Raw genomic sequence first — 12,142 nt, forward strand, 5'->3', positions numbered from 1 at the left:
TTTCTTCCCAGGAAGGCATGTATGACACAAAGCATCCGTTGCAAAGACATGTTTCCAACTTGGCAGTCACCACTGGAGGGGCTAATGGAGCAGACACATTTTTTTTTGCCTCTTGAAAAAAATACACCAAAAGTGTTCATTTTGACTGGTGTTAAAGCCAGACCGGCCGTAGAACCAGTTCCAGGTTGTGTGGTGTTTATTGGCTTCTTAACAAACCAGGTAAAATTAGTCAGACTGTTGGCGCAAGAGAGAGGGGTTTAAAATTTCTGTTGCTTCATTTAGAGTCCATCTTTCTCACAGAGACCCGAGGCCGATTGCACAGTTAAAAACAAGGCAGGAAAGACAATAGAAGACAATGGAAAACAATACAAATAAGGGCAATGTCATACAAGCAACAAACAGTGCAAGGAAACTCAGTTCCACGTTTGCTACTACGACACAACTCCAAAGAGTATAAACTATATAATGAGTGAGAGCTTTAGAAGGGGGTTAGATAGACTCATGCAGGAGAGGTCCATCAATGGCTATGAGTCCTGGTTCGTAAAAGGAACCTCCATATTCAGAGGCAATAAACCTCTGAAACCCAGTGCTAGGAGGCAACATCAGGAGAAGGCCTTGGCCTCTGTGCCCTGTTTGTTGACTCTCTGGGACAAGTGGTTAGCTGCTGTGTGAAACAGCTGTCAGGGCTCTTTTTGTAGCAGGAACTCCTTTGCATATTAGGTGACACACCCCTAATGTAGCCAATCCTCCAAGAGCTTACAGAGCACTTCTTACAGGGGCTACTGTAAGCTCTTGGAGGATTGGCTACATTAGGGGTGTGTCACCTAATATGCAAAGGAGTTCCTGCTACAAAAAGAGCCCTGACAGCTGTTTCACACAGCAGCTAACCACTTGTCCCAGAGAGTCAACAAACAGGGCACAGAGGCCAAGGCCTTCTCCTGATGTTGCCTCCTAGCACTGGGTTTCAGAGGTTTATTGCCTCTGAATATGGAGGTTCCTTTTACGAACCAGGACTCATAGCCATTGATGGACCTCTCCTGCATGAGTCTATCTAACCCCCTTCTAAAGCTCTCACTCATTATATAGTTTATACTCTTTGGAGTTGTGTCGTAGTAGCAAACGTGGAACTGAGTTTCCTTGCACTGTTTGTTGCTTGTATGACCCTCCCCCTCCCCCTCCCCCTCCCATGATAGTTCATGGTGGTCCACGGATAGAGCAGAGCAGGGGTTTAAAGTGACTCTGAGTTCCTTTAAACCCCTGCTTTCTATTCCCCACGAAAGCTGCAAAAATAGCTGAGCCGTGAAGGGCAGCCTGCTGCCCACCCCACACCTGTTTTCCTAGCTTTATGCAAACCCCATTTAAAGTGATGGTGACCCCTTTCAGTGGGGTTTGCAGGGCCATGAACCAGTTCGGTTCACAAATAAACCTCCTGGTTCAATTTGGTTTGTGGTTTGGTTTGTGGTTTGGCCACAACCACAAACTGACACGAACCGCATCTTTTCCAGTTCATTCCCATCTTTAGTTGCTGGCCTAGATTGGCCACTGGTCTGATCCAGCAGGGCTCTTAGTACGTTCTTATGCCATGAAGTGCCCGAAATTTCACAGATATTACTACAGTCCTATTCACTTTACAGAAATGCCCTCCTGAATAATTCCATTTTACACATTATGCACAATGATGAAAGCCTGGGAGCTTTCCTGACCTCTTCAGGTCAGAAGAAGGAGTTATAATATTCAATAAAAATCTAAAAAAAATTAAAAAGGAGTTAGCAGCCATGTTGGTCTTGAAGTAAAATCCAAAAACAAACAAAAACCAGAGGACAATCCACAATATCTTTTGTTAGGGCCAACCAAATGACGCAGAATTATGCAAACTGTTGAGTTCTTCAGGACTCTTCTTCAGGCTGGATATTATTTTTTAAAAAGGGAAAGGGAAATGCTTCAGGACAAGGTGCTAAGTCCTAGTTCAGTCTGACTTAGATGCTAAAGGCAGACCTGTTTCCAGTGGTGCTAGTATTCAATTATACCCAGCTTCTTTGACCAAGAGGCAATAAAATAGTTACAATCCTTAGAAACACACATTTCAACAAATTCCGGTAGGTGGGCGGTTCTGTCCAGTTGTATGGGAAGAGGAAGAAAGGGTGGGAGATTCTAGTCTTCTGAAGTCTACTCCCCTTACTCAATTTCTTCTACTCCCCTCCATCTGATCCATTACTGAGCAAATCACTTAGTCAGAGCAAGCTAGTGACAACTAAGATCGAGACCGGCTATTCTTTCCATTATCCTCTCCTGGTTCTGTTTCTTGCACATGTGAGGTATTGGGGGCTGGATTTTACCTATATTATTACAGATGCTGGGAGACTGAGCTGTCAGGATGATCAGCTGACATTCGCTCAGAAAGCAAACAAAAAGGAGTTTAGTGTCACCTTAAGAAGCTCATGAATAGCATAATCAGTGTCCCCTTGCATTGATCAAGTACACTTTATACAGGGAGATATCTAATGGGCTCTCCTTGTAAGCAGTCGTGGTATATGTGTATAATATGGATCACGGCCTCAGAGGAGGAGAGTTTAACCCTTTTGCTTGTTTCTTTCCCCCAGGTGAAATCAGTCTTGAATTATTAGGCTCTGTAGGGAATGGTTTGGAGGGTGGAGTCTATGGCTTTGTACCTGTCCGAGGTCCCACCCCTCCTGAAACCTCACCCTCTCCAGGCTCCATCCTTCATATTTCCAGGAATTTCCCACCTGGCGTTGGCAACCCTATCTCCTTCCAAGCCAATCCTCCCTCCCTCCCTCCCTCCCTTCCATGGCTCTTATTGGAACAGAGCAGAAACAGGAGTGCAGAATCCAGCGGCACTTTAAATCCTGCAATATTCTTTATGAGTTCTGAGATTTTTCTGCAAAAGAATCTGATTAACAAGCATTTCCAAAACGCATGCATTAACTCAGCACTAGAGATTTGACAGCGCAACAATTTGCATCAGTCTCAGGGGAGTTAAATACCATGTAAACTATATTTTTGTGAAATACTCCCTTGTCTGTCTGTCTGTCTGTCTGTCTATGCGATTTTGGCTATATTTTCCCAAGTCCAGTTGTTGCCAGCATCCTCAGCCCTGAACCCAGGGTGGTCTTTCCCGAGAGAGAGACACCCCAAAACAACCTCTGAACCTCCACAAGCAGTGCCCTATGAAGCCAGGCTTGGCTTAAACAGTGGCTTTTGTTGGGAGGCTAGAAGAACCACATCTTGGCTGAGAAAACTCAGGCCAAAGAATTCTCCAGCCTTGCTGTACTGCGAAGCACCCTCCTTGCAAGCAACTCCCCCCCCCACAGCTATCCTGTCAGCTCAGTCCAAAAAGGGCCAGAATGGGAAAGACTCTGCCCTTGCCTCGGGCATCTTCTACTGACCAAATGTCTAGTCTTTTGTCTGTCAAATGTACAGGCAGACAGGGACAAAAAGCCTCTGGTCTGTGCTGTTGTCATGCATGAAGTATGTTGCATATTTCCATCCTCCTCTCCTGTTTCACCTATGTGTCAGGGAATACCTTTGGAATAATCCTCTCATTCCTATCTTCATATATTTGTCTAAGTTAATCTGCATTCTTACGCCTGTGCCAGACGCCAGACCACTCTATTGTACCACAATGGACACCCCCAGCCCAATAATCCAGCACCTGACTTAATCTCAGTATATCCAGACTCTGCCCCTCTGGAAGCTCATTGGTCACATCTAGGCTTTGCCCATCCTGATGCCACATACCCCTGGGACTCATCATTGGCCCAGGTAATCTATTGTTCTTACCTGAGACCAGCCCCCAAGACCTTCCTTTGGTCTGCATTGTTTCCCAATGTCTATATCCATCAACACATGGCCTCGGCCCTGATGCCAACTGGCAGACCACCCCTAAACCTTTAGGGTTTAAGCCATAAACTAATCTCTATGGACCTCTGCACGTCTGGACAGGTAGTATCATCCCATACCTGACCCCCTCTGTTAGCTATCAATCACCTCTGCTTTCTTAGTTCTGTATCGTGTGCGTGAATATTTGAATATTGTTTGTATGCTTGGTAGAATATTTTCCACCTGGGTTTTCTCCGTTGCAAAGTCACTCTGGGGAGAAGGATTTTATTTTAAACCAAACGCTGGCAACCCTGCCCATCTGTTTTTCATAAACTTCCATGTATGCTGTTAAAAATTCATTCTGTTCAATGTTTGCCGGAGGCTTTTCTAAACTTATAGATTGACATAATTTACTTGTCCTATATACACTGCCTTCTAATTTTCTCATCTTAAAAAAAGAGAGAGGAAAACGGTGCCAAGGCGACACCATTCCTTCTAGCTCAGCAAGCCAAGCAATCAGCGAAGTGCCTGTGTGTTTCCCGCCTTGTGTGGGCAGCCTCTTGGCTAAGCTACTCCAAGTCTGCCGTTTCAGTAAAAAAAGAAGAAGTGTATTTCCTTGCACAGCGTTAATCACATGTACAATGATGGCCGATGCCTGGTCAAAGGAATATTTAGGAAGCCGATTATGGATTAACCAATCAGAATGAAGGTACAGAATGCATTAGAAGCTGCGGTGGCTCAAGTGGTTAAGATGCTGAACTGCAGGCTGTGGAAGGTCAGTAGTTCAGCAGTTCGAGACCCGAGTTGCCGCATGACGGAGTGAGCTCCCAGCTCTAGTTCCAGCTCCTGCCAACCTAGCCGTTCGAAAGCAAGAAATTGCAAGTAGATAAATAGGGACCACTTTGGTGGGAAGGTAACAGCGTTCCGTGTGCCTTGGTATTTAGTCATGCCGGCCACATGACCACGGAAATGTCTTCGGACAGCGCTGGCTCTTCGGCTTTGAAACGGAGATGAGCACCGCAACCCTAGAGTCTGACTCGACTGGCTTTCGAGCAAGGGAACCTTTACCTTTTACAGAATGCATAATATCGAGATCTGCCCAAGGGTTTGGGTTAAATACCGACCTGTTTGGTGAAGGCTCCACATTTGTAAGGCGCTTTACATTTTCAAGTTAGTGTACTAATATTGAATCATTCTGATTTCATCCACATCCTTATGAATTACGCAAGCACAGTTGGTACCAATTTGCTGATTAAGAAAGGCAGACATAGGATGCTTAATCCCAGAGGGCAGCTGTCTTGGTCTGCAAGTTAGATTGAAGTCCAGTGGCACCTTAGAGACCCACAAGAGTTTCAGGATGTAAGAGCCAGTTTGGTGTAGTGGTTAAGTGCGTGGACTCTAATCTGGGAGAACTGGGTTTGATTCCCCACTCCTCCACATTGCAGCCAGCTGGGTGACCTTGGGTCAGTCACAAGTTCTCTCAGCGCTGTTCGGTCAAGAGCAGTTCTCTCAGAGCTCTCTCGGCCCCACCTATATCACAGGGTGTCTGTTGTGGGGAGAGGAAGGGAAGGAAAGGAGATTGTAAAATGTTCTGAGACTCAGAGTGAAGGGTAGGGTATAAATCCAATCTCCTCCTCCTCCTCCTCTTCTTCTTCTGTCAAAGCTCTCTTGGACAGATATAGTAGAATAGAAGTGGAGTTTTGAGTCCTTTTATCCTAGTAAGTAGGTGGGAGGGGTGTTGTAAGGGATGGGAAGGTACAATGTGTATTGTAACCAGCTTGATTAGAGCAGTGGGGAAATGCTCCGGGACAGAAAATTAGCATCTGTAGTGAGATAAAAGTTCTATGCTCCTATTCAGCCCTGGGGTGTCCATTGCTTAGGATGCTTAGGAACAACATCTGGAAAAGAGTAGATGAGAAATGTAGATGATCCATTTTAGGCACCCGAATGGAAACTGAAAGTCGTTCTTAGAGCCGCCTTTTCTACTTATGTAGCAATTCCAGCATGACTACCGAGAATGCAAGTATGAAGTATGAAGTTCCCATCCTACAAAGCATCCCAGATCTTGTCTTCATTTGGTGCGTTCCATGTGTAGCAGGACATTAGAATAAGCAAATATTAGCCCAGTGCTTATGAAATCCTGAAGTTTAATGTTGCATAAAGTAATCAGAGCCCCTTTTCACAAGCTACAGTGAACACACATACAATCCGTGTACAGTGGTTTTTCTTTATATATGTGTTAAGTAATTCTCAAGTTGCATTCAATTTCTGTACTCCAGAACATGTGACTTTAATTCCACAAGGGTAATATGTCAAGACACTAGTCCCAGGTTTTCATTTGTAAAGTGAACACATATACACAAGCAGGGTTTGATTCCCCACTCCTCCACTTGCACCTGCTGGATGACCTTAGGCAAGCCATAGTTCTGATAAGAGCTGTTTTTGAAAAAGAGCAGTTTCTGTCAGAGCTCTCTCAGCCCCGCCTACCTCACTGGGTGTCTGTTGTGGGGAGGGGAAAGGAAAGGAGTTTGCAAGCCGCTCTGAGACTCCTTTGGGTAGTGAAAGGCAGGGTATAAATCCAATCTCCTTTTCTTCTTCTTTGAAGGCCAAAACCCTGAGAATTACTGCTTTAAGGTACATTTGGCCTAAATTGTTTGGGGCTTTACAGAATATAATCAGCATTTAAGGGCTGTTTCTGAAATTATTAGGGGCAAGTGTACGAATCTGTGCACAAATCTCCATCCATCCATCCTTTCATTTTCCCTTTCAGGATTGCTATTTCAGAGTACACCATTTGTGAATAGGGGGTCCGGTTGGGAAATTCCTTGAAATCTAGGGGAGGGCAGGGTTTGTGTATGTGTGCTGGTCAAAAGGAGAGACATTCTTCCCCTACTGCATATTTCCAACTGTCTGTACAAGAGGTGGTCTGGGGCCTAATTTATTAAGTGCAGCCCTATTACTGAAGACTGCTTCATTTGCATTTATTATCCATTGACTCCATGAGAGGGGCTTTGATGCTCAATGCTTGGCTAGAATTTTTAAGCACCCTGGAGAACCTGTTCAGATTCATGTCGTATCATTACTTTATGCAACATTAAACTAACAGCCAGGCTTTTCTTAATTGCATCCGTGTGGTATTGGCTTTCTTAGAGCCCTACAGAGGAGGAGCTCTTTAGGGAGTTGTGGCTGATTGATGAGCCTGTGTGTTCAAACTTGTCAGAAGACAGCAAGCCGTGTCTGTCTCCCCGATGGGTGAGGAGGCTGATGAACCTGACAGGAAGGAAGTAATGGGGAGGAGCAACAGTGACGAATGATTTGCAGTTGGCTTTTATGCACAATCCACTTGGAAGTCAGTGGCACAGAGTTCAATGGAACTTCTTTTTGATTAGGTTTTTATTGAAAATTTAACATCAGATACAAAGACAACCCAGCGACAATAAACTGCCATAAACATGTGAGGTCATAGTAAATAATCAAGCATCAATTAATTAACATAGTAAAACATCTATAACACAATTCTGATTAAAATGGTCTTTGTTTTGAGCAATAAAATTTAAAACAGGGTACCAAAAATTATAATAATCAAGAGAGGCAGAGTAAGGGTCTTTCGAGGTTTGTATCAGTACCAGTACTCCCTCTAAGCTGTGGAATCTTGTGAGCAAAAATTCTACTTTGTGAGCTCCTGGCATCAAAGTTGTGAGTGAGCAATTTGACTACTGCATAAATTAGTTTGCTCTGGAGCCATCCTTCCTGAGCTAAGACAGAAAGGTGTGAGCTGGAGGCTAAAAAACGGTGAGCTAGATCACACTAACTCAGCTTAGAGGGAACCCTTTCCATTGTGAGATAATCCTATATGTTCCTATAAAAAGTCTTAAGAACTGGGAGCGAGGGAGATTATTCCATAAGAAATAGCGCAATCCTTAGCAGGGTTACACCTTTCTCCACCCATCGGTTTCTCTGTAAGACCATTCACAAAGGCCATCAAAACTGCTTTTTGGCTCCTGAGCTGCAGTTGGTGTGCACATGGCTCCTGAGCTGCAGTTGGTGTGCACATGTGGAAAAAGAGAAAGAAAGGCACTTTATGAGTTTGCATCAGGTTTCTAAATAAATAAATAAATAGTTTAGAACCTATGAGTAGAAGTTCCCTTCCTAGAAAGAGATGTCTTATTCAGACTGGAGTGACCTTTAGCCTGGTCACTGGTCAATTCGTAGTTGTGTGATGTTACCTGAGATCTTGCATGTAGGCATTTTGGGAGTTTCTTCCTGCTCTCTTTGTTTTAAGATCAGACGCCATAAGACGATATGAGAAGTAAGATCAGACCAGAGTATCCATCTTGGCGTAATCAGTAACTAGAAAGATGTAGCGAGATAGATAGACTGTTTGTTTTTATTCTCTCATATAACCCTTTCTAATTTCCTTAGTAAACGTTCTTTTAGCTAATTTACACGTGTGTGTTGTGTGGTTCCTCTTTCTTTCTGCTAAATTATCCAACAGTATCTTAACTGGTTTGGCCTTGAATATTTTTTTCCTGGTTTTTGGAGTGTTCCTTGTGCTTTGTGGCATTGGGTGGTGACTAATCCCAGGCAAACAGGGGTTTCCCTATAGAAATCTTAGGATAGGGTGTGTCCCCCTATTGGTCCCCCAAATGACAGATTTCAGTGGAAACCAGAATTGGGTCTATGTGAAAAATCCTAAGTAGATCTACTCTGTTTATGTCTATTTGGTGAGGCTTACTTCCAGGATAGTGGAACTGTACTGTAGGTGATCTTTTCTTGCATTTAAGGCAAAAGATAGAAAGCAGGACAGAGTGACCTGCAAACACTGTGCAGTGATTTATTTCCTATTCATCTTTTGGGATCAGTTTTCGTCTCCTCTCCCTGCCACTTGGCATATGGTGCCCTCCAATGATACTGAAAGCCAAACATTGCTGCCTTTCTTTCCCCAAACTGTTTATGAGTCCTTCCTACAGTCTCATAATATTTAGAATGCACAATCAGCTCACCACTGGTGGAAACAAAGGATTTCAAGCACAAACAGGTATTAAAAGGAAGACACATTTTTAAAGGGACTGAAGATGATTATGAAGCAGAATCGTAGATTTTGGAAAACAAAGGGCTGGTGAAAAGACAGTAATCCGTGCTGGCACTTTGGGGACAGAGAAGTGTGAAGGGGAAAAGTTGGAGCAACAGATAGTAGTAGCCTGTCGGGCAAAGCAATTAATACATATTAATGTGTCTAAGGAAGTGACATTCTTGCAGGCTTAAAATAAAGAAATCATTCAACTTAATTTTTTTCCTGCTTTGGGACTGCATGGAAACAGGATTTAGATTTTTAAAAATAAGACAGAACAATTATTTTTAAATGAAACACAATAAAGTCATATGTTTCTATGTTACCCTTCTGTGCAGAGAAACAGAGTGAAAAGGACAAAGGCTGAGATCCTGTACCCATGTACTAGGGAGGAAGTCACATTGAATTCAATTAGGGTTACTTCTAAGTAGAATATCACTAAAAAGTTGCTGGCTGATGAGCCTATTGTTATAAACTAACAGATATAAACTGTCGAGGACAAGCTAACGAGAAAGACCAAAATGAAGGATAGGCATCCATCACACCATTGGATAGAGAAACAAATACTATAATACAACAAGAATCCAAATGAGATCAGACCCCCTCCCAGTGATGCAAATGCACTCTTCAAGATGACAACCCACTTGCCTTGGATGACAACTCAACTTGGTTGCTAGTTGCAGGAAATCTGGATTTGCTTTAGATCTGTAAGTTGCAAACCTAGTGTGAGCCCTCTTACTGGAGACCAAGTCTCCCATTTTCAGGAAAGAGGAGCAAGTTTTGCTTCTTCCACATTTTTTAATATACGTGTCAGTAATAGGCAGTTATGGAGCTGCGGTGGCTCAAGTGGTTAAGACGATGAACTGCAGGCTGTGGAAGGTCGAGCAGTTCAGCAGTTTGAGACCCGAGTGTGTCGCAAGACGGAGTGAGCTCCCGTCTCTAGTTCCAGCTCCTGCCAACCTAGCAGTTCGAAAGCAAGAAATTGCAAGTAGATAAATAGGTACCACTTCGGTGGGAAGGTAACAGCGTTCCATGCGCCTTGGTGTTTAGTCATGCCGGCCACATGACCACGGAAATGTCTTCGGACAACGCTGGCTCTTCGGCTTTGAAACGGAGATGAGCACCGCAACCCTAGAGTCGGATTCGACTGGCTTTCGAGCAAGGGAACCTTTACCTTTTAATAGGCAGTTACGTGGGAGAAAAGAAAGAGATGCATTTTCCCTTCCTTGATGGTCTCAGGATTTGGGGGGGGGGGGGCTGGTATTGACTGTCTTCCACCAGGCTTGCAATAATAATCTCCTGGGTGCAACTGGGTTTGCCTCCTCTTTTTCACTGTTTTCATGCCTTCATGATCCAGCCTTTCTCATCAGGAAAGCAATGTGAACTATGTAGATGAGGAATAACAAAAAGCCAGTGATGTGGATTAGGCTGAGTGTGTGTGTCCAGACCAAGTTCACCCAGTGCACTTCCTTTCTAGACTGGGGATTTGGAACCTAGACTTCCCAGATAGTAGGCTGATATACAGTGCTGTTTCTCTATCCTTGCACTGCCACATAGGAGTTGTAGCTCTGGGGAAGGATATAGTTTTGTAGACAAACACATAGCCCTCAACCTGTGTCATGGTGCCTTCACATGTTCTTGAGCAGCACACGAAACAACGTATGTATAAAAGCTCACAATGCCCAGCCATTTCATATTTTCCTCTGGGTCTTCGGCTCAAAGCATTGACCATGATATTTCTGCAGTGAATGTCAATAAATCAAAAGTAGGTTTGCAACTTACAGATACACACCTTACAGATACACACCCGAACAACATACTTAAGATTGCTACAGGACAGACATTGTCTCTAGATTTTGATGCAGTAATTCAAAAAAATAGGTTTCAGGTATCAGAGACGGTTAAATAAACAAAATATTGCAAGAGTACGAATGTTTTAAGCATGTTTTATTTTAAGTTTAAAAATTTTTTGATTGTGTTTGTGTCCTTCATAAAGTTTACTAGGAGCCAAGCCTGTTGTAAAAACAATACAAGAGCTCTAGACTGGGTCGAGGGTAGCTGTTTGTCCAGGGATGTCTCCCTCCTCTCTCTCTCCCATCAAGGGGCAGGGGGCACAGGTAGCCTGGGGTGCAGGGAGATGGGGAGGATGATGGTGGAGCCCGCCATGGTGGGCGGGGCTCACTTATCCCCGAGCAAGGAAGGAGGCACCTGGGGACACTGCACAGGATACCCCTGGCCGCAGCATGCCTTTGGAGCTGCCACCGCCACCTCCAGCTGGGCTCGGCCTCTTCTTAGTGAGCCGGTGGCTTTCTGGTGTGCAGCAGCAGCGGCGGAAGAAGAGCCTGGGATGGGGGAGACTGATGCAAACTGCCCCGCTCGGCATGACAACCCTTCCTAGCTTCCTGCCCCAAGGAGGAGGACCCACACAGCGGGGAGCACCCCAGGGGTGAAGTGGCGGCAGTCTTGGGCTGCAAATGGCCTTGAAGCCAGAACCTGCCAGCCGGGGTAGGGAGTGCGTGCCTCCTGGGGCCCAAGTGGCAGGACCAAAAGGGGCCAAACGTGGCACTTCCTGAGCTGGGCGGGCGCTGGCCATGAGGGGATGGGGCTGCCTCAGCATGGAGCACCAAGGTGGGGCTAGTGTGCGAGGGCACCACAGCAGGGTGCTTGCAAGGGGTGCCAAGGAGGGCCATGCACCGCTGGTGCAGGAGGGCGATCTGCTAGTCGACGGGGACACCTTCTGATTGGCAGTTCAGTCATTCAATTGATTTGGGAGCTCATCGAATCTTGCCACTCCAAAACAGAATCATTATACGGGACAGATATCTCTGCTACCTGGCATTACATTTTGTGACACAGGTGGCCCAGCCTGACAGTGTCTCATTTATGTCTGATCCGGCCCTCATAACAAATGAGTTCGACACCCCTGGCTTAGAGGGAGCATTAGTCCCTGGCCTGAAAGATGTCTGTCTTGCCTCAACCAGGGCCAGGGCCTTTTCCACCTTGGCCCCTGCCTGGTGGAACATGCTCCCCATTGAGATCAGGGCCCTGCGGGGTCTTCTTCAGTTCTGCAGGGCTTGTAAGATGGAGCTGTTCTGCCAGGCCTTTGGCCGAGGCAGCGGACGTCTAGGTATGGCCTCCCGGAGGTTGTCGTCACCCATCCACTAACAACCGCTTATCACTTATGTGTTATCAGAGAACCAAGGAATCCCTCATAGCCAGCCAGTGTTTAAATTT

This window comes from Gekko japonicus, unplaced genomic scaffold, assembly GCF_001447785.1.
Source record: "Gekko japonicus isolate JY-2015 unplaced genomic scaffold, Gekko_japonicus_V1.1 scaffold682, whole genome shotgun sequence".
In the NCBI taxonomy this organism is placed as follows: domain Eukaryota; kingdom Metazoa; phylum Chordata; class Lepidosauria; order Squamata; family Gekkonidae; genus Gekko; species Gekko japonicus.